Source organism: Camelus bactrianus, chromosome 11, assembly GCF_048773025.1.
Source record: "Camelus bactrianus isolate YW-2024 breed Bactrian camel chromosome 11, ASM4877302v1, whole genome shotgun sequence".
NCBI classification, from domain to species: Eukaryota; Metazoa; Chordata; class Mammalia; order Artiodactyla; family Camelidae; genus Camelus; species Camelus bactrianus.
Genome location: NC_133549.1, coordinates 6348363 through 6370388, shown reverse-complemented (window position 1 = coordinate 6370388; position 22026 = coordinate 6348363). Strand labels below are relative to the sequence as shown.

The 22026-nt window shown below is 46.9% G+C and overlaps 2 long non-coding RNA genes across 2 annotated transcripts in view; one reads left to right on the top strand and one right to left on the bottom strand.

Annotated features, from left to right (window-relative positions):
• Positions 1–1984: 1984 nt before the first annotated feature.
• Positions 1985–4631, top strand: LOC141579239 (uncharacterized). The gene is made up of 3 exons (XR_012510392.1): positions 1985–2802; positions 3665–3775; positions 4408–4631. It is a non-coding gene; the product is annotated as an uncharacterized LOC141579239 (long non-coding RNA).
• A 6061-nt stretch (positions 4632–10692) lies between these two features.
• The window catches only part of LOC141579014 (uncharacterized), a 53874-nt gene continuing 42540 nt past the window's right edge, over positions 10693–22026 (bottom strand). Inside the window, exons 5-6 of the long non-coding RNA XR_012509896.1 lie at positions 16238–16406; positions 10693–14379 (exon numbers count right to left, since the gene is read on the bottom strand). This is a non-coding gene — a long non-coding RNA (uncharacterized LOC141579014). The remainder of the gene's footprint in view (positions 14380–16237; positions 16407–22026) is intronic.

Below are 22026 nucleotides of genomic sequence, written 5' to 3'. Positions count from 1 at the left end.
TTTATTTCTTCTATTTTTTGTAGTCAGAGCCAACAATTAAAAACCAAATCTGATGTTAAGGAGCTCACTACCTATTCTTTCTTGGTGTTACATGGTCTCAGGTCTTCTATTCAAGGCTTTAATCCATTCTGACTTCTGTTTTTGGATGATGTAAGAGAGCAGTCCAGTGGGATTCTTTTGCATGTAACTGCCCAGTTGTCCACACGCTATTTATCGTAGAGACTGTCCTTTCCCCGACTCTGCATTTTAGGCTACTTTGCTGTAAATTTCTTGACCATACATGTGTGGATTTACTTCTGGGCTCTGTAGTCTATTCCATCGGTCCAAGTGCCTGTTTTTATGCCAGTACCATACTGTTTGGGTCACTACACTTGTGGCTTGCTTTCTCCTTCTCTAAATTACATGTGGAAAACCAGCAGGGGCCAGGGCTCCTGAGTAGTGCAGGGCCTTTTATCCTGGGGTCGCCCAGGGCTGTAGAGCCCACTGGGATACCTGCTAGGCAGTTGCAGGATGAGTCATGGGACTGGGAACCTGAGGTTTTCTAGAGCCCCAGCTTCCTGCCACTTCCCAGGCAAGTCCTGGGGCCCATAAAGCCAGGCTGACATCTCCCGGGATTATGGAAAGAGCCCTGGGGGAAGAACCGAGGGCCCAGTGCAGAGCAATCTCCAGCATTTGAGGTAAACCTGAAGAAGTCACAGGTAAAGAGCTCAGTGTGCTCCCAGCCTAGGGCTTTTGAAGGTGGGGCAGGGGGTGGTCCTTGGAAGAACAGACAGAGGCCAGAGTGGCTGGACTGAAGGGAGCAAGGCCAGGTGGGCTGCTGGCAGGAGGAAGGCTTTTAACGTCTGGCTGAGGATCGTGGCTTTTCCCCAAAGTGCCTCTGAGAGATTTCCTGTGTGACAGTAACAGATTTGTCTTTTAACCATCCCTCCCTTGGGTCCGAGGGAGTGAGAAAGGGAAGCAAAGGGCATGAATCCAGGACAGTGTCAGTGGTGGCCTGGACAGGGAGGGGAGGGAGATGCAGAGGGGTGATGAATGCACTTGGAGTTGGGACCCAGGAACAGGGGAGGAACTGGCTGCATGTAGGGATGAGGAATAAAGAGGGAGCAGACAGAGCCCCAGGGTCTGGTTTGAGCAGGTGGGGAGATGGAGCTACTGCATGGATGGGGGAAGGGTGGGAAGAGAGTTCCAGAAGGCACATAACCTTGGACACTTATGAGATTAGATCAATTCTGACACACTTTATTTTTACATTGACACGTATTTGATTTACAGTGTTGTATAAGTCCGTGGTGTACAACATAATGATTCAGTTATGCATGTATATATGTTCTTTCTCACATTCTTTTCCATTATAGGTTATTACAAGTTACTGGATATAGTTTCCTGTGCTGTACAGCAGGTCCTTTTTTTTTTTTTATCAATTTTGTCTATACTGCTATGTATCTGTAATCCCACACTCCTGCTTTCTCCCTCCCCACCACCACTTTCCCCCTGGTAACCACAGATTGTTCTCTATGTCTGTGAGTCTGATTCTGTTTTGTCAATAAGGTTACTTGTATTTTTTTTTTTTGATTCCACGTATAAGTTATATATTTATATTTCTCTGTCTGACTTACTTCACTGAGTATGCTAATCTCTGTGTCCATTCCATTTAGCTGGAAACAACACTCTTTTACCCCCTGTAGTGACTACCTAGTATTCCGAGGTGTGCGTATACCACGTCTTGGTTACCCACTCACTGTAGACAGACACTGACTGCGCTTCCACCTCTTGGCTGTCGTAAACAGAGCTGACGTGAATATTGAGCTGTATGTCTGGGAAGTCTAGAGATTATTATACTACGTGAAGTAAGTCAGACAAAGAGAAATATTATGATATAATTAATATGAGGAATCTAAACAAAGGTAAAAGTGATTCCATCTTATAATGAAGTCACTGGGAGGAACTGCTTCCCGGGGGTTTCAAGCAGGATGCAGTACTACTGGTGACAAAGAAAGACTCTGTGCCTGTTGACCTGGACTCTGGTAATACTGGGTTTGGATAAAACCTGACAGCCAACCTGACGCCTGGGGAGAGTGACTTAAGGACAGGAACATAAAGGAAGCAGCAGATGAGACTGACAAGCCTGTCTGGTGATGGCAGCCATCATCTGCCTGTCTGTCCCTGAGCCACTGTGCATCCAGCCAGCGAAGCCCAGCCTGCCATTCTGTGTGCCCCATGAAGGGGACAGGCTCCTGCCTCCAGCACTGTGGTTTTGAGTGTAGGCAGTTGAGCCAGACTGCCTATGAGTCTTTGATTCCATCTCCAGCCCCTGCTACCTGTATAGCCTGAGTCATGGTGCTCTGACCTGCTATACAAGACCTCAACCCCTTTCATCAGCTTTTCTTTGGAAATTAGAAACCCTCAGGCCTCAGGATGCTCTTGCCTAACCCTCCCAAGTGCTGGCAGTTTTCTGCTGGCCACACAGAGAGTGAGCACTGGCTTATAAGCCTAAAAACACAACACACACACACAGAGACACACAGACACACAGACACACAGACACATACACACGAAGATTGACATTAAATATGTGCCATGGGGTGGGATCAAGAGAAAAACAGACACAGAGGAGGAAATAAGAGGCAGAAACGACACTGGAGTCATCATCTAAATGTGAGACCACTTCTACACTTTTCAGGTCTTATCTGACAAGTGCCTGAGGACGTCCCTAGAAGTACCATGTAGAATCCCCCCCACTGTGCAGGGGGGGAGACACACAGGCCTGGACAGACACCAGGACTTATCCAGGATGGAGAACAGGTAAGGAGGAGGAACTGAGTCTGGAAGCCAGGGCGTCCCCTCACAGCTGCACACAGAGCCTCCCCGGGAGCCGTGGAGAGGGCGGGGCTGCTGTCACTGTGGAAGAGGTGGGTCTGTGTGGAGAAGGGGGTGAGCAGAGGGCTGTGTGTGGAGGTGTTGTCTGAGGAGGGGGTTCCAGGAAGTGGACCCCAGGAAGTGACGTCACTTCCTTGATAACAGACCCCAACAGAATTGGAACCCAGTAACCAGGCACCCACATTCTAGTGACGGCCCCTGAGCCAGCTCACTTGGCTGGAGGACAGTTCACAGAGAAACATGTTCTCCTTCTGTGTCCTGTACTCCTGGGCTTCACCTTCAGGAAAACCTGGCATGAGAGGTGTCTCAGAGGTTGTAGGTTTTGGTTCAGCCAGCAACCAGGCCACCTCTGGACTTTAACCAGGAGGTCACCTAAGGTAAAAAATGTGGCCTGGAGCAGGCCAATCTGGGCCCAGCCTCCTCTGGGAGCCCTCCCTGGGCAGGCTCACTTCCCCTCATCTGCATGTGGGGGAAGGGGGACTTGAGGGGAGGTGTCCCCTCTGGGCAGGAACAGGCTGTTGAGCACTTGGTAACCTGGTGGTCCTGTCATGGCCACACCCAAGGACAGGTCTGGCTGGGGAGAAAGAGGACTCCTGAGGGACATCTTACATGTGCCAGTGGGAATCCAAGGGCTTCAGGTTGTCAGCTTTTTTGTCACTAATGTAGATCTGCGCAGAGTGGTATGTGTGAGTCTGGTGTGGAGATGTCCTGTGGATCTGAGAACCAGCCGAGACATTCAGAAAGGGCTCTGAGGTTTCTGCCTGGCTGCTGGGGACTGTGTTTGCAGGACTCCACACAGGAGATCACGCAGGACCTTGTTCATGGAGTCCCCTGCTCCATCTCCTCGTAAGAGTGGCAGCGGTCCCAAGACACCAACAGAACCCAGGACGGGCTCAGGGTGAGTGCAAGCAAGGAGACTCTACACCCTGGAAGCCCTGGGTCCAAGAACTGCCCTCCACCTCTCCTGGTCTCCCTCTTGAGACCTGCTGGCAAAGGAACCTGATTCCCCATCTCTCCCACCCGCCCTCACAGCCCAGGCCCTGCCTTAGCCAGATGCAAAGTCAACGTCCACATATTAGAATCTCTGAAAGAGCCTTTGATAGAATTTCAGTTCATGTTACGTCAAGGGTGTTTCTGTGTTTCTGTACAGATGTTCATGTTTTCCTTCCATCCCCACGTGTCCATGTTGGACTGACAATCCTGATCCCACACACTCCGGGATCAGCCTCTGGGTTCTCAGCTCTAAAATGAGATGCTTTGATAGCAGTCGAGGGGATGATGTAGTTAATAGAGGGAGGTGCTGTCAACACTGGGCTGACACAATGACCTGAGAAACTGATGCACTTGATCATCACCCACTGACACTTTTCCTGGTGATGCTGAGAACCTTTATTCTGCCGCAAGTGTTCTTGTCCGACCTCTTGGCACAAGTCCCTGAGGCCTGTGGATTCAATCTGAGCTCCAGCCCTAAACCCCATGGTGGTCCATGGTGTTGCCTCTGACTCATGTCTCTCCTCTGTTCCACCCCAGGGGGAAGATGTGTCAACAGGGAGCAGGAATGAGGACTGCATGGTGTGGAGCATCCAGAGAGACAGACTGGAGATGCTTGTGGCAAACCTGGTGCCTGCTGCCCTGGGAAGCAACCCCTCCTTCCTACACACATTCCTGGGCACCTATAGAGCTTTGGCCACTGCCTAGAAGGTGCTAAACCTTCTATTCCAAAGGTGAGCACTCTGCCCTCATGGGACATTGGTGATTCAGCCACATACTAGTGGTGAGATGTGGGAATGTCACTCCACCAACGTGAACCTCAGTTTGTCACTGTGCACCCTCGGGTGAGAGAGCATCAGGCCCTAGGATGATACTAGGAACAGAGAGGGCCCTTCACAGAAAGTGCTTTCTGGGGCCCTGGCCCCTGGAAAGGTCAGCGGAAGGGGCTGTGGTTGTGCTAACTGGTCATCTCCTCCTGCCCTTGAGGCAGCCTCTGCCTCCTGCATCACTGAATGTGGCCTTGGGTTAAAATGTTTTCCTATTTCAAGTGTAACTCATGATTCCATTAGCTGCCTCTGTCCTAGGTCAGTGAGAGCAGGGATCCCTGGGAGGGAGAAGTGGGGTCCTAGGCCCACTCAGCTCTGTGTGGTGGGATTGGTTGGGCTCACTCATTCCTCAGGTATATAGGAAGGCCCACCAGGGACAGGCACATTTATGGGAACAACAATCATTTAACGCACTGAGCTGACAACAGCCCTGCCCTCCAGGGCTTCCATACTCCCGGGAATCACACTGTCACACTAGACATCACATCCAGGTCATGTGCTCAGGACAGTCCATGTGACACAGTCCTGGCCTCCTCTAGATATGGATACATCCTCCCTTACACTGGTGAGGATGGACCCCTGTATGAGCTGAAATGGGGAGTTTCTTTGATTGAAGAGAGGGGCTCCCTTGCCTAAGTAAGTGTGGAGCTGTGGACTGTGTTGATAAATTTGGGGGGGCAAACCCTGAATCCCACACAGCCTATGGTTTTGGCTTGAGAGTAGAAGTCTTGGGGCTTCTTCTGGCAGAGAGGAAAGGAGACACAGAGAGCTGTGGTTGGGGCTGTGGTGCTGTGAAGGGCATCTGGGAGGTCAGAGGGCAGAATCAGCCCCTAAGTGAACCCACAGCCATCCCCTCTCCATCCCAGGCCTGCCCCCACCCCCTTCCTGGGACCCAGAACACAAAGGGTGGAGAGCATCCTACCCACCCTCTGGTGGAGCCTCAATGGTGGGGACTCAGCTGGTGCTCAGGGGACCCAGTGAGCCTCAGGGGACAGCTGAGTCCACCCTTAGGGAGGTGAGTGGCAGGGACAGGAGGGGACCCAGGCAGGGTCCCTGGAGGATTAGGCAGCAGGCAGGTGCAGGAGCTAAAGTCTGGGGTGTGAGGAGGCCCACGGGAAGCCTGGGAGGCAGACACAGCCTGTCTGTTCCCTCCTGGATCGGACACTCATAGAGCAGCTCCTGTGTTCCCAAGACGGCAGTGCCCAGAGCATACAGCCTGCCTGTCCTCACAGAGGTGCCGTCCAGTGGGGAGGGGCTGGGGGGACAGAGCAGTGTGACAGGCGTCCCTGAAAAGGGGAGAAGTGGTCAAACCACAGATAAAGGGAAGTCCCTTCAGAAGGCTTGTAGCAGCCCCTCCTCTGAGTCCAGGCCCTCCTCTGCACAGACTGCCAGGTGAGATGGGACATGGAGCAGAGCCGGCCTCTGGATGGGCAGGAGCCAAGGGCAGAGTGGCCATGTCCCTGCAGGGCTGCCATGCAAGCACAGCATGGGAGGCAAGGCCAGGCCTGTCACTCTGCTTCCCCACTATCACCCCCAGGGCCATGTCCTCCGTCCTGTGCACCTGGCTGCGCCAGTGCCCAGAGGATTTCCACCAGCCCCCAGAATTTCCCTGCCTGAAGATGGTACTGGCTTATGCAGAGCTGAGCATGCCTGGCTCAGACCTGGAGCACCAGGCCCATCTTCTGGCACAGCTGGAGCTCCCAGAGGCAGAGGGTGATGGTGGGGACCATGCAGGGTGGGTGATGGGGTGAGTCAGGACGGGAAAGCACTGGACCCCACAGAGCAGAGCCTCCTGAGGCTGGAACTGGCCCAGGAGCAATGCGGAGCCTCAGACCATTTGCCCTGGACTGCATCTGAGAATGCTTCTTGGGCATGGGCTCTTGGACTGAGGCTTCACTGCCTGGCAGTGAGGACTTGCCTGTTTTGGGGAGACACATGGAAAAGCAGTCCTATTGATGACAGTTTCCCGTCTTAGAGCTACAGCAGCAGCTCAGAGCAAGCTCTGGAAGCACCTGGAGACCTAAAGCCTGCTGCACGTCTCCTGCCCAGGACAGCTCCAGAGCCAGAGCCTGCTCCCGCCCCAGCTCTCATTTAAGTTCAAAGCCAGGAAAAGCACCTGCACAGGCTCCAATTCTAGAGGAGGTTCAGGCAACAGCTGTCCTCCATCTCAGAGCCCGAAACATCAGGAAAAGCTGCTCGAGCACTTCCTCTACCACCTCAGCCAGCCGCCTGCCCGGCCTCACATCCAGAGCCTCAGCCAACCTCAGCAAGAGCTCCCCCACCGGCCCTGGGGCGCCATTGTGCTTTGGCCCAGCTGTGACCCCACAGGGTTATCCAGTTCTAGATCAGAGACCACAACACACCCAGTTCTCCTGGTTACTCAGGTGCTAGAGCCAGGTCCTCCCCGGATACACCTAGAGCTGCTACCCGATCAGCAAGGAGCTCCAGCACGCGCAGTGCCTTCGGGGCCGGGGGCTGAGCTACCCCGGGTGCCAGCAGCAGCACTGGAGACGTCCTTCCCCTTCCCTGTAATTCCTTATTTAAAAAAAATAAATTTGTTCTCTTACATACACTAAATTATTTATTCTATGATATACAGTTACTTTCAAGTTTAATTTTTTGATTATTTTATATTGTACGTGTACTTGGCATTAAGTACATTCACAATGTTACATAACCCCCTTTAATATCTATTCCAGAACATTTTGATCAAAGGAAAGTGCTGTAAGTATGAGTCAGGCTCTGCTGCCTCCCCTCCCCTTCAGTGCTGGCACACCCACTGTGCCTGATGTGGCTGTGAATTTACAAGCCCTGGTTATTCTTACTGGTGATATCATATTACAGTAGCCTGTTGTGTCTGGCTGAGTAATGTATGAGAAGACTGATTATCATGGGGTTTTTTGCTTTAAATATAAATTTTAAATATTAAAAATAAGGTGTGTCACCAAATTAAAGACAAGGCCTCGGATGTGTTCCCTCCAGCGGAATTTCCTAGCTGCAGCAGCGGCTCCCACTTGAGCTCATATGAGCAGAAACAGTTGTAACAAAACATATCAGGTGCTCAAGGAAACTACGTGAAGGCCAGAGCTTCAGGTCAGGAGCTTCAGAGCTGAGCACAGGCCCTTCCACCCCTCAGGCTCCCCCAGCAGTGACTCCCTGCCTTGTTCCTGGTCCAGAACCCCCGTGGCTAACATCCTGTCATTCAGCTTCTGCAGGGGAAGGGACTCTGCCTTTTGCCCAAAAGCACAAGTGGCGAGGAAGGAGGGCCAACATGTCCATCAAAGTAAGGTCAAGGGGGTCCCATGGTCTGAGTTAGTGAGACCACGGTCAGTGACGTCCCTCCTCGCCGCCCAGAGATGGAGCCCCCGGTGCAGAGAACATAGGTCCTCACAAAGGAAATTCCAAGGTCTCCCAAGAGGGGGAAAAACAGAAGCCCTTGTTTAAATTGGGAGCAGATGAAGCAGAGATTCAAGGGCCCAGGGGAAGGCCTGCTTGGGCTGAGGCTCTACCCTGAGGCTTAGGAGCACAGGCTCTGGGTTGGTTTGTAGGATGTTACTAAGAATCATCATTCCAGAGTCTCTATGTAAAACCAAATTTGCCCCTACAAAACACATTCAGTACAGATCCCTGAACATCCCTTTTCTACCTTAGACCCTGTAGAAGGTTGAGATGTTGTGTAGCTCATAAGTAGAGAGAATGATAGGGGATGTGGTGTCAGAGTCAGGGCAGCTCAGGTTGTCTGACTTGGCCAGACGGGACCACTCTCATTGGATGCCGATATTTCCCTAATAGAGCAGAAACCCCAGAATACCACAGGCGTAGAGTGGTAAGGTTTTTCCTTTCTCATGGAAAAGAACTACAAGTGTAGAGAGTTCATACTGTCAACAGCACACCACAGTAGTCAGCCATTATCCATCTTTCAGACCCTTTCAGTATCTTTAGCTGGTGTCCATCCTCAAGGCTGTCTCTTGGTCCAAAATGGCTGCTGGAGCACCAACCTTGTCCAGTCCCCGTGTCTTTACCTCTGAGGCAGGAATGAGGAAAGAGGAAGGGTCAAAGGGCCAACTCAGCTGCATCTACTCTATCTAAACAGTCTCCCCAAAACCCACACAGCCCACACGATCCTTTTGCTCACTTCTAATCTGCCTGACGTTCATCTGGCCACTTTCAGCTACAAGAGACCTTAGGAAGTCAACCATTGATTTGGAGAATTTGTTCTCATTTAGATGACTTTTCTCTTCTTAAGTAAAAAAACTAATGAAAGCCATGTGGTGATGACCTGGGCTGTTTGCTTACACTAAACACCAAGAAGAAGGGGAGGAGATGGAGTGATTTTCAGATGAGTTGGGTTTCGTTTACCCACCACAGAGGCCCTCTGCTTGGTGTCTCTTCATTCCCAGGGGAATTAGAGATGCAGTTTCTAACCAGGATTTTCTTGTGGCAAAGATGCTTTCATTTCCCAGGCAGGCGATTGGATCTACAGTGGGGTTTTCATCTGCCTGTTCCTTAGAAGCAGCTCAGAGAAGATCCTCTTCTGTTCTCTAATGAGGTGGGCAGAGGTGGAGGAATAGGAACTTGGGGAAACAGTATGTCCAAAAAACTGGATCAAAAATTGAGATCTGCCAAAAAAAAAAAAAAAAACCAAACAAAAAACTCTGTCATCAAAAATTAGGCGTATTGGACACCCACACTTTCAGCCTAGAGGTACATAGGACATCAAGGTGATTATTAGTAAAAATAGTTCACATCCAATAAAACTCCACATGGTCAAATGCATTACTCACTGATGACGCAAGGAAAATGTACTACTGAACAATTTTGGTACCTGCTGTTTGACTCAGGTCAGTTGACGGGATCCAAATAATGTTCACTAAGGAAATCTTACAAAGGCAGACTGTAGTCATTAAATTATGTTTTGGACAAGAAATCTTACCACGTATTTCTTTTACATTTGATCCCAAGTGAAATACTTTCAGTAAATGAAAAATAAACATGGCTATCCCTGCGGCAGTCCTGAGGCTGGGAGCCGCCCCCAGCCCCCCACCCCAACCCCCCAGGAGCCAGTGCGCAGGCGTGAGCAGAGGCAGGTGTGAGGGCTGCGGGGAAGGGGATTCACCCCTGAACTGTGTGGGTGCCTGGGAGGCCCGGGATCGTGACAAGGAAGTTGAAGATTGAGTGGGTCACTGACTATGTGACCCTCCCGGCGGCCGGGGAGAAGCACAGAGGCTGGTAAGTGCAGCTCTGCCTGTCGCTCCTCCCCGCCCGCCTGCGCGCCAGCAAGGGGCCCGAGTCTCCAGCTGCCAGGCCGCGATCCTACCCGGGTCCTCGGCTCCGGGGCCGCCGCTACCAGTCGCAGCCGCTCCGCTGTCGGCAGCGTAAGGCCGTTGGGCTCGGGCCACGAAGGCGGGTGTTAAGTGGAGGGCGTCCCTCCTGCGCGCGCCCCGGGCCCACAGGGCAGCGGGGCCGTCCCCTCGGGCGCCTGCGTTGGGGGACGGGGCGGGGCGGGACCTGGCCTGGGGCTGCGGGGCCCGGACTCGGCCACTTGCCCCGAGGCTCGCGGGCTCTGGACCAGGCGGCCGCCCGAGAGGATCCACAAAGTCGGGGCCGCGGGGCTCAAGTCTCCCCTCGAAGTGTCCAGAGCTGTGATGTTGCCTTTGGATTCTGGTTGCGCATAGATGGTGGGTGCGGAAACCACATGATGTCCCTGGAAAACCAGCCGCCTGGAGAGTGTATTCAGATAGCACTTCTTAAAAGACTTAAGGGGTAGGATCAGATCCAAAAGGCTCCAGGTTACCTTTGAGCATTTTCCCACTTTATTGACAGAAATGACAATTACTGAGTCCCAGAGCGCCTCCTGGAGGGCAAGTTGTGACATACTAACATCTATCCAAAATTAGAAAGACATGGCCATTTTGACATTTTTGCATCTCGAGGGCCTTTTGAACAGTGTGTATGTGTGTGTTTCCTGTTGGTGGTACTCTTTCAGCAACAGGCCATCTTTTGGAGAAGCAAGTTTACTCTAAGTTCAATGAGCATTTTGAGCAGTTATCATAGACACTCAAATATTTGAAAATTCAAATTAAAAGGCTTGGTGGCTTTTTGTTTTGGGGGGTCCTGTGATAAATTTTGCACGATGAAGGGAAGCCTATGGAAGCAGGAGAAATGCTTATTTCATGACACTCTGCTATGCACTGTTGCAATTTTGAGTATCTAATTGCAGTTGAATCTCAGGTTGGCTCCAGCAAATGAGTATGCTTTTAGAATACTTTGTTGTTTGTCCTCTGGATTTTTATGTGCTATTTTTTTGGTACAAACATGCCTCGTTAGCAGGCTTCAAATCATAATAGAAGGTTGTTAAAACAAGGGATCACTGTAATTTACAATGGTTTGTAAGATAGTCTTTATTAAAATTTTTTCTTGATGCACCAAATTTTCTACACAAAACACTCAGAAATGACTTAAAAAAAAAAACCTACTACCCTTTGTCTCTGTTAGTGAGGCAGCCAGCACATCATCTCACTGTTGAAGACAATGACCTGCGACTGAAAGATGGAGATGGAGTACAGAAGAGTCTCCTGACCTAGAAGTGGCCATGGCCTGTATCCACCAAGAGGTCGCTCCCAGTCAATGAGTCTTTCCCAGGCAGCATGGGATTTTAATTACTGTCGTCTCGGTGTAGTGAATTTTTGACAGAGGCATTTGCCAGTGATTGTGTTTTATGAAAGAGCCCTGCCTGTGAGGACCTAAGAGAGGCAGAGACATGTTCATCAGGCATCAACCACAGCAAAGATGAGGCAAGAAGAGTAAAAGAGAGCAAGTTAAAGGGGAGAGAGAGAAGAACAGAGACACTGTGACAAAGACAGAGACTGACAGGGAAAAAAAGAGACAAAGACAGGTGTAAGGAGAGACTCAGAGATCAAGACAAAAATACCAGCAAGGAAACTGCCGGGGCTGACAGTGAGAGGAAGGTGGAGAGACAGGGTTTGTTAGCCAGCTCATCCTGGCCTTGGGAAGGCCAGCACTGTCTCCCCAGTCCTGGGTACAGGGAAGATGACTGCAGGAGAAATGATTCCTTTCTTTGACTGCAGATGGTGTGTTTTCTGGAATTCTGTGTTTTTATTCAGAGAGAAAAGTATTATTCTTCAGATAGTCTAGAAACACCACCGGGGTACAGCTGGAGCCTACCGCAGACTGCAGCGTGGTACCAGCACAGGTCTTTCTAATGCCACCTGCTTCTTGGTCTTTCTAGGTGCTTTGGTGAGTCTCCTGATATCAGGATGTCATTGCTTTAAATAATGTCCTGAATTGTACTGGAGCTGTTCTTGTTGGGACTTGGAGTCCTGAGAGGGTACTGGTACATTTCCTAGGCAGGGACCTAGGGGGAATATTGAAAGGAAGTGGGTTGGCTGTCCTTTTTCAATATTAGGCTTAAACTGGGAAGATTATGTACATTTGGTCTGAACAAACACTTTGCTGGTGACATGAGGGACTGAGTGTGCTCATCTCTGAAGAAAAGGAATCTGCTTTTTCGGGTCACAAGGTGTCCTCTGGCAACTGAGAACCCAGTGGAATGTCTGTGGATCTGTCTTCTTGATGGGTAGTGTTTCTGCAGGGGATCCCACTATAGCAATTCTGTCAATTCTGCCGGACAGTGGGCACCGTAAGGCCGATCACCTAGTGCTCCAAATCCCCCCAGCCGTTCCTGCTGGAGAGGGACAGATGAGAGAGTCCAACAGACCCAAGAAGAACTCCTTAGGGAGCTAGACTCAGAAGCAGCACACTTTGGATCCATCACTAGGCCCTCAGAAGGTTGTTCAGATCATAGCTGATTTAGGATACCAAGTTAATGATGGGAAACTGTAGCTCAAAAGCTGAACAGCTCCTGGAGAGGCAGCCACTTGTTGGATCTCTGGCTGGCTTCTTCTCTTGCCAATGCTGGCAAGAACTCAACTCTGAAATGCCAGGATGGAGCTCTTTCGACATCCCAAAACTGTAGAGAAAGCTGACTTGATCAGACATCTTTTCAAAATGCTGACCCTGAGAGAAGAAAACTAATCCTAGGAGAAAAATTGAAGTTATAGCTCTTATCGTGTCCTTGAAATATATACACAGCCCCCATCACCTAAGACTACACACTTGGCTTAATTAGCAGAACCTGAAAGTGAAAACAAAAAAAGAGGCTTTTTGAATTGTTTTTTCTTTTTATTGAGTTATAGTCAGTTTACAATGCTGTGTCAATTTCTGGTGTACAGCACAATTTTTCAGTCATAAATTAATATACATATATCCATTTTCATGTTCTTTTTCACCAAGAGCTATTAGAAGATCTTAAATATATTTCCCTGTGCTACACAGTATAAGCTTGTTTATCTAGTTTATATATACCTCTCAGTATCTACACATCTCAAACTCCCAGTCTGTCCCTCCTACACCCCTCCCCCATGGCAACCACAGTTTGCATTCTATGTCTGTGAGTCTGTTTCTGTTTTGTATTTTAGTTTACTTGTCTTCTTCTTCTTCTTTTTTTTTTTTAGATTCCACGTATGAGTGATAATCATATGATATTTTTCTTTCTCTATCTGGTTTACTTCATTTAGAATGACATTCTCCAGGGAACCCATATTACAGCAAATGGCATTATGTTGTCATTTTTATGACTGAATAGCATTCCACTGTATAAATATACTACATCTTCTTTGTCCAGTCATCTGTAAGTGGACATTTAGGTTGTTTCCATGTCTCAGCTATTGTAAATAGTGCTGCTATTAACATTGGGGTGCAGGTGTCTTTTTGAATTAGGGTTCCACCTGGATATATGCCCAGAAGTGGGATTGCTGGGTCATATGGTAAGTCTATTCCTAGTCTTTTGAGGAATCCCCATACCGTTTTCCACAGTGGCTGCACCAAACTGCATTTCCACCAGCAGTGTAGGAGGGTTCCCTTTTCTTGACACCTTCTCTAGCATCCATTATCTGTGGACTTTTGAATGACGGCCATCCTGACTGGTGTGAGGTGATACCTCACTGTAGTTTTGATTTGCATTTCTCTGATAATTAGTGATATTGATCATCTTTTCATGCGCCTCTTGATCATTCATGTCTTCCTTGGAGAATTGCTTGTTTAGGTCTTCTGCCCATTTTTGGATTGGGTTGTTTTTTTTTTTCTTACTAAGTCATATGAACTTTTTATATCTGGAGATCAAGCCCTTGTCAGTTTCACCCATTGCAAATATTTTCTCCCATTCCAAAAGATATCATTTTGTTTTGCTTATTATTTCCTTTGCTGTGCAAAATCTTGTAAGTTTAATTAGGTCCCATGTGCTTATTTTTGCTTTTATTTCTATTGCTTGGGTAGACTGCCCTAGGAGAACATTGCTGAGATAAATGTGACATAACGTTTTGCCTGTGTTTTCTTCTAGGAGGTTTATTGTGTCTTGTCTTATTTTTAAGTCTTTAACCCATTTTGAGTTTATTTTTGTGTAGTGTGAGAGTGTTCTAACTTCATTCATTTACATTCTGCTGTCCAGTTTTCCGAACACCATTTGCTGAAGAGACTGTCTTTATTCCATTGCCTCCTTTGTCAAAGATTAATTGACCAAAAGTCTGTGGGTTCATTTCTGGGCTCTCTGTTCTGTTCCACTGATCCATATGTTTGTTTCTCAGGAGTGCCAAAGGGACTCTTCTCCCTTGAACAGGAATTAGACTTGTGAGAAGAGGGACAAATCATGAGATTTCACACCACCTCACTAGGATGAGGGGTGATCACCTATGGGAGCCTGGGCGACTGCTGGCCTGAGAAGGGATGCCACACAGACAGTAAAGAACAGCTTTTATTCTCAGGGATGCCACAGGAATTTTTCTCCCCTGAACCAAGGACTTAAGTCTTGTGAGAAAAGGTGCAAATCTTGCAAGATTTGACTCCAACTAAAGAGGATTCAGGGTGATCACCTGAGAGAAACTGGGCTGCAGCTGGCCTGAGAAGTGAAGGCATACAGACAGGAAAGGAAAGCTTTAACACTCAGGAGAGCCAAAGGGATTCCTCTTGCTTGAGTAGGGGACTCAGGCTCTCGAGAAAAGGGGCAGCTCTCCTGAGACCGCTGGGGCTTCTGAGAGGATGTGTGCTCACTGAGATGAGTCGGACTGGATTCACGATCATGTGAGAAGAAAATGCATCCTTACAAGATAGGTGCTGTCTCCGGAGCTATGAGTAACACCATCTGGGGATGGAGCCCTTTCATCCCTTCAGAAGAAGAACCGACCTGATTCCAATAAGGGGAATGATTTTACGCCAAAGGAGAGGCCTGAATTCAGCAAGAAGAGGAGCAGATCTCACGAGACATGGCTTAACCTTAAGAGGCTTCAGGATGACCACCTGCGAGAGGCTGCGATACAGCGCGCACGAGAAGGGAAGATACGCAGACAGTAAAGAAAAGCTTTCATTCTAAGAGTGCCAAAGGGAGTTTATCTCCCATGATCTGGAGACTTACTCTCTTGAGAAAACTGGGGCCTCTGTCAAGATGTGGCTCCACACGATTAGGATTATTGGGGATCACCTGTCACAGACTGGGCTACTGCTCGCCTGAGAGGGCCAGCCATACAGAATGTAAAGAAATGCTATTATTCTCAAAAGGGCAGAAGGGATTCTCTCCCCAGATCAGGGGACACAGCCTCAGGAGAACAAGGGGCAAATCTCACGAGGTTTGGTTCCACCTAAAGATTATTCTTGGTGATCATCTGAGAGGCTAATTCTGGCCTGAGAAAGGAAGTCATACAGAGAGTGAAGTAAAGCTTTTATTCTCAGTGGCTCAAAAAGGTTTCTCTCTTCTGAACAGAAGACTCAGTCTTGAGAGAAAAGTGGAAAAACTCATGCAATTTTGCTCCACCTGATTAAGATTAGAGGCGATCACCTGTGAGATGCTGGGCTGCTTTTTGCTTGAGGAGGGACGCCATACAGACAGTAAAGAAAATATTTTATTCTCAGGCAGGACAAAGGGAATTTTCTCCCCTGTACAGAGGACTTAGTCTCATGAGGAAAGGGGCAAATCTCAGGAGGTTTATCTCCACTTGAAGATGATTCAGCGTCATAACCTAAGAGGGGCTGGGCTACTGCTCAGCTGACACTTTCCACTGCCGCCACTGAAACCTATGTACTGCTCTCCACAAAAGAGGCACATCAGTGTCACCCAGGGCTCTGTGACTTTTTTTCTGTCTGCCAGATTCTGTCAACCTGCCAGGCCTTAAGAGAATGCAATACACCACCCCTCCCCTATCTCTTAAAATGTAGAAAGCTCTTGATTTCCTCTACATGAAACCTCTTTTTAATGCCTTGATTGATTTAGAAAATGCCACAAAATGTGGAGAAGACAATGACGATCGCTTCTGACACCATCTCCATGTTCTCCCCTGCCCTCCTGCAGCTAAAAGCTGCCACGTGGCCCTCTCTGAAAAACTATCTTGGCTGAAGCTCTGATCCTGGATGATAAAAAGATAAAGACCCCAGGAGAAAGACTTTTCCCTTCCCACTTCCCCATTCTTCCTTCAGACCTGGAATGTGGACAGCAGATCCAGAAGAGGCTGTGATGTGACCTTGAGGAGCCAAGCAGAGACTGACAGCCTCACCCCAGGTGGCAGTGCTGCCAGATGACAGTGGTCGGCTTTCTCAGCCCCGGACACAGGACACACGAGACAGTTCAACCGTTGACTAGTTCAGCTCCTGCAGTAAAGTTTTCAGTTATTAGTAACACAAATGCTAACTGTTAACCACCAACATGAAACGACTGTTTATCTTATGATGTTTCTCTTCCTATCATTTTCTCTATTCATTTTTAAATACAAGCTGACAAAAGGATCATACATGAAATTATTTTTCATTTGTTTATTATCTGTCTCCCCATAGAGGGATAAGACTCATGAAAAGAAAGATAGGGTGTATCTCATTTATGATTTTATGTCCTTTACCCAGGACAACGCCTGACACATCTCAATGTTCAATAAATGTTAGTTAAAGTTAAACCAATGAATTAATTAGTAAGTAAATGAACATTTTAATGTGAGCCCTTTCCTGGCTGTGAATTTATTTTCTGTTATCTTTATTTTTTTCCCCTGATGACAGTTCTCTCCCATGCACATGTCATTAGTTATTTAACCAGTCATTTGCTGATGGACTTTTTTTATGCCACTATAAAAGTACTCATATGTGCATTTTGGGTCTTATGCAATTATTTTTATGATAAATGACTAGAAAGGAATACATGATTTAAATATTTTAATACATATTTCCAAAATGGTCTTTGAAAGCAGTTTTTTAGAACCAATTAATATTTCCAAGAGAAAATCATGACTGTTTCTCTGCATCTCCACCAACATTAAGTGTTATTAATTTCTAAAGTTTTTCATTTTGGTAATTTTGTAAGAACAATTATGTCTCAAAGTTGTTTAAATGTGCATTTCTGGATCGCTGGAGTCACAGAGTGTTCTTTTGCCAGTCCACGGTTCTTTTGCAGGGCTTTTCAGGTCCTAAGCTTCTAAGGAGGTGGGGGGAACCTGCATCTGCCATGGTCTATTGGAGGTGTGTGACCACAGATGGTTAAAATGGGGTTGGCCGGTGTTCAAGGCCCTCAAGGAATTGTAGGGGAGGAAGCCAAGGGCTAGACCCCTGAAGCCCCTGAGATTCCAGGACTAGAACCACTGAGCTGGGACTCTTCTTTACTGGAAGCTGGACCACTTCCCTTGTTCCTTGCAAAGGGCCATGTTGGGACAGACACTTGTTCTGGTGTGAGGTTCAGGCCCTAGTGGCAGGAACTTGGGTAGCCCCAGATGGAGCTAAGACTGCTGCTGGGGGCTGGCGTGGGCCAGGGGAAGTTGATGTCAGGCCCTGAGCTACCTAGAAGGGTGTTAAGAACTTCTGTGAAGCCCAAGCAGCGTTAGAAGATAATGAAGGAGAAAGGGAGGGCCATTCCAGGAAACAGAGGAAAAGGCACTGAGGCTCTTCAAGAATGAGGTGCGCTCATGCCCAGATCAGCCCTGTCTTCAGGACTACACAGCCAGCCACAGCCTGGAGCAGAGACCCCTGTGCACATACTCACGGTCACACTCTACATCAGCAAGTTACATGTCCAGAAACACAACCCCCCAAACCCCATTTCCCCACTCCCCTAACACCCCCCCAAACCCCATCAGATGACATCACCTCCCAGCCCAGCCCACTCCCTAAAGAAGGCCATGGTGGAACTTGTTAAAACATCTCCTGCCTCCACCCTACACCCTAAGCCAAGCCCTGCAACACAGTTGTCCCCATTTTACAGATGAGGAGATTGTGCACCAAGTCAAGGCCATTTTCTAGTGCCTCCAGGCTGCACAAAGGGCAGAGAAAGAGCTACAGGAGCCCCACAGGGTTGGGAGCCTCCTGAAGGAGGATGCCAGGAGCTGTGCTGGCAGATACAACCATCTCCAGCCACCCATGCCCAGCATGCCAGGCCAGAGGGGATCCTGCCAGGGACACAGATGCAGACTTCCCAGGCTGGACCTACTGCTCTGTGCAGGGACAGCATGGTGCAATGCTGCCCTATGCTGGCAGCCTGGGATCAGGCCCTGTTATGATGGGCATGAGAACCCCAGGAGACAGGACCTGGTTGGGTAATACAGGCACCTTGACCTGCGTGGGGATTGCTGCAGGAAGCTGGGCAGTAGTTAAATCAGAAGCTGGGGAGGCCCTGATCTCAGTGAAAATGACAATACTGGTCATAATTTTCTATGAACTAGGCATGGCTCTAATGCTTTACATATATTATTAACTCATTTACTCTTAATTCTTAATAGGGGAAGCATGCTAATTATTCTCATTAGACAGAGGAGGAAACTGAGGTACTAGAAGTCTATGTAAGTTGCCCACCCAGGAAGTGACCAAGTAGGATTTGACCCCAGGCAGTCTGACTCTACAACCCTTTGAACTATCTGCTTGTCAAAAACAGGAATAGGAGAGTCTGCTTTTATGTATTCCAACATGGCATCACTCTGATTTCTAGAGCCTGCCCCACCCCCCAGCCACTGCTGCAGAAGAGCAGACATCCTATAGCCCTGATTATAAGCCATTCTCTGCCTGGGTCACTTGGAAGGATCAAAACCCTGGATTTCACATGGGCCTGGGACTACTTTGAGCCTTTCATGGAAGTTAACAAGGCAAGGATCTTGGCAGATCCCAGACTTTAAGGGAATGACCTAAGTCTTCCTTGTCCAAGGCCACCCAAGGTCCAGAGAAGGACAGCCAGGTGGGCCATTGTGTAGAACACCTATATGTGCAGTGTGCATCCTCTCAGCTGCAGACAGCTCTGGTCCTCCTCTACTCTTGCCCTGGTTACTGCAAAAGTTTCAAGCTCAGTCCTCTCCAAACCATAGGTCAAAATGAGAACATCCTGCTTAAGTCTTTACTACAACTCAACAACAACAAAATAAGTAAATTAAAAATGGATGAAGAATACGACCCAGCAATCCCACTCCTGGGCATACATCCAGAGAAAACTCTAACTCCAAAAGACACATGCACCCCAATGTTCACAGTAGCACTATTTACAATAACCAGGACATGAAAGCAACTCAAATTTCCATCAAAAGATGAATGGATAAAAAGGTGTGGTACGTATATACAATGGAATACTACTCAGCCATAGAACGAGAATAAAATGCTGACATTTGCAGCAACATGGATGGGTCTAGAGGTAATCAAAATAAGTGTAGTAAGTCAAGCAGAGAAAGATAAATACATGATTTCACTTATATGTAGGATCTTTAAAATTAAAACAAGAGACAAAGAGACTCATAGACATGAAAAACCAATGTAGAGTTACCAAAGGGGAAGAGGAAGAGGGATAATTTAGGAGTTTGGGATTCGTAGATACAAACAAGTATATATAAAATAAACAACAAGTTTCTACTGTAGAGCACAGGGAACTGCATTCAATATCTTGAAACAACAAGAAATAATGAAAAAGAATATATATTTATATGTATGTATAATTGAATCACTATGCTGTACACCAGAACACAACATTGTAAATCAACTAACCTTCAATTAAAACAAATGGGTGAAGGATTTTAAAAGATATTTCTCCAAAAAAGATATGAAAATAGCCAAAAAAGATATAAACAGAAGTTCAGCATCTTTAGTTATTAGGAAAATGCAAATTAAAACCATCATGTGAGATAACACCTCACACCTATTAGGATCAAAAAAAAAAAAACCTTTTTAACACAAGTGTTGGCAAATATGTGAAAAAATTGGAACTTTTGTGTACTGTTCGTAGGAATATACAACGGTGCAGACGCTATGGAAAACAGCATATCAATTCCTCAAGAAACTAAAAATAGTATTACCAAAAGAATAATTTGTGTAACTACCTATGGTGGTGAATGTTAACTAGACTTATTATTGTGATCATCTCACAATGTATACAGATACTGAATCATGATGATTTACACCTGAAACTAATATAATGCTATTTTCAGTTCTATCATAATTTTAAAAAACTAGAAATATACAGACTAAAAATTACATATGATCTAGCAATTCCACCTCTGGGTATATACCCAATATAACTGAAAGCAGGATCTCAAAGAAATATTAGTACACCCATGTTCACAACATTCACAATAGCCAAAAGGCAGAAGCTACCCAAACGTCCATTAATAAGATGAACAGGCAAACAAAATGTGGTATATATGTACAATCTGACCTCATAATGGAAGGAAATTCTGACGTGCAACAACACGGATGAATCTTGAGGAGATAAGGCTTCCAGGATAAATCGGTCACAAAATGATAAACACTCTATGAGTCCATGTGTATGCGGTCCCTAGAGTAGTCAGAGTCATAGGGACGGAAGGTAGAATGGAGGCTGTAAAGAGCTAGGGTTGGGAGGGGAGGGAAAATGGGGTGTGGTGGTTTAATGGGTACAGAGCTTCAGTTAAGGGAGATTATAAAAGCTCTGGGTCAATGTATAATTCTGTAATGTCTTTTATTCAAAATTTGTTCAAAAATTAATTTTGCTTAACCTTTTTACATTTAATTATATAAAATGCTGTTTAATGTGTGTAAATATGAAACATCTAACAGAATCATCTAAATAGTATTTCAGTATCTAGTATGTTTAGGTAACACAGATGTTTTGAATTAAAACTCATGCTGATGGCCTCCTGGGATACCAGTTAGAATACAGATAAAAGGACTGCACTCACCTTGCTTTATCTCTTCATGGGAACACACTATGTATTATTAGATAGAGTAATTGTACAACTAAGGTTGAAAGTGACAGCAACATTATTCACCAAACCAGTGTGTATTTTATTACTAATTAATCAAGCTACGAAAATTATACATGCCAGATAAATATCAATTTTACCAGTTTTGTACATTTCAGGGCATAGGTGGCCTTCCAAAAATTTTCCATGAGCAGTTAGCTCCCTCTGTATTCATAAGCAACACAGCAAGTTCTTAGTCTAGGACATCATTATATATTCCCGGGGAATCCCCTCAGAGATGGACAAAAATGATAAATTAGCTGTTGATTCAAGATCTGTTCTTCTTCTTTTATGTAATTTCATAAGAAGCTTGAAAGACAAAATTCTACCATATAACTTGTAATAGAAAATATCCAAATGCACAAACTGGTGCAGAGAGTGTGTAACTAAATAAAGCGGAAGAATTGATAAACAATACAAAAATCATGCTGAGTAACTTTTATCATTTACCACAAATGAGTCAAATAGCAACTTGCTTTTACAGCTCTGGAGATGAATGGTTGAACATCTGTGTGACTATACTTAAGGGCCGTTGAGTCGTTCACTTAAAAAATGGTTAAAATGACAAATTTTATGTTATGTGTATTTTATCACAATTAAAAATTTAATTAAAGTTAATTAAATTAAATGAATCCTTTACTGGCTCCTCTGACTGCTAAAAAGTCAGACTGCTCAAGCTGCAATGAACACCTCCAGGACTGGCACCCAGTAACACCTCCTCCCCTGGGAACTACACCAGCACTCAGGCTGCAGCAGTAACGGAGGTCTTGCAAGAGCCTGCCCCAGGCTACACACGATTGGTCTAGGGATGGCCACTCATCCAACTAAGCCAATCAGCACCCTTCCCAAAGGCTTCCCCTCTCCCATCCGAACAATTCAGTACCACTAAAGAGCCATGCTCTTTCCCACCTTTCAGCCCTGGCTCATGCTCTTCTCTCTCCTACAAATGGCTTCTCTCCTGATTTGTCCAGTGAAAATTTACTCAACCTCTAAGATAAATTCAAGCCCCACCAACCAGGAAGTCTTTGTGACCCACAGCC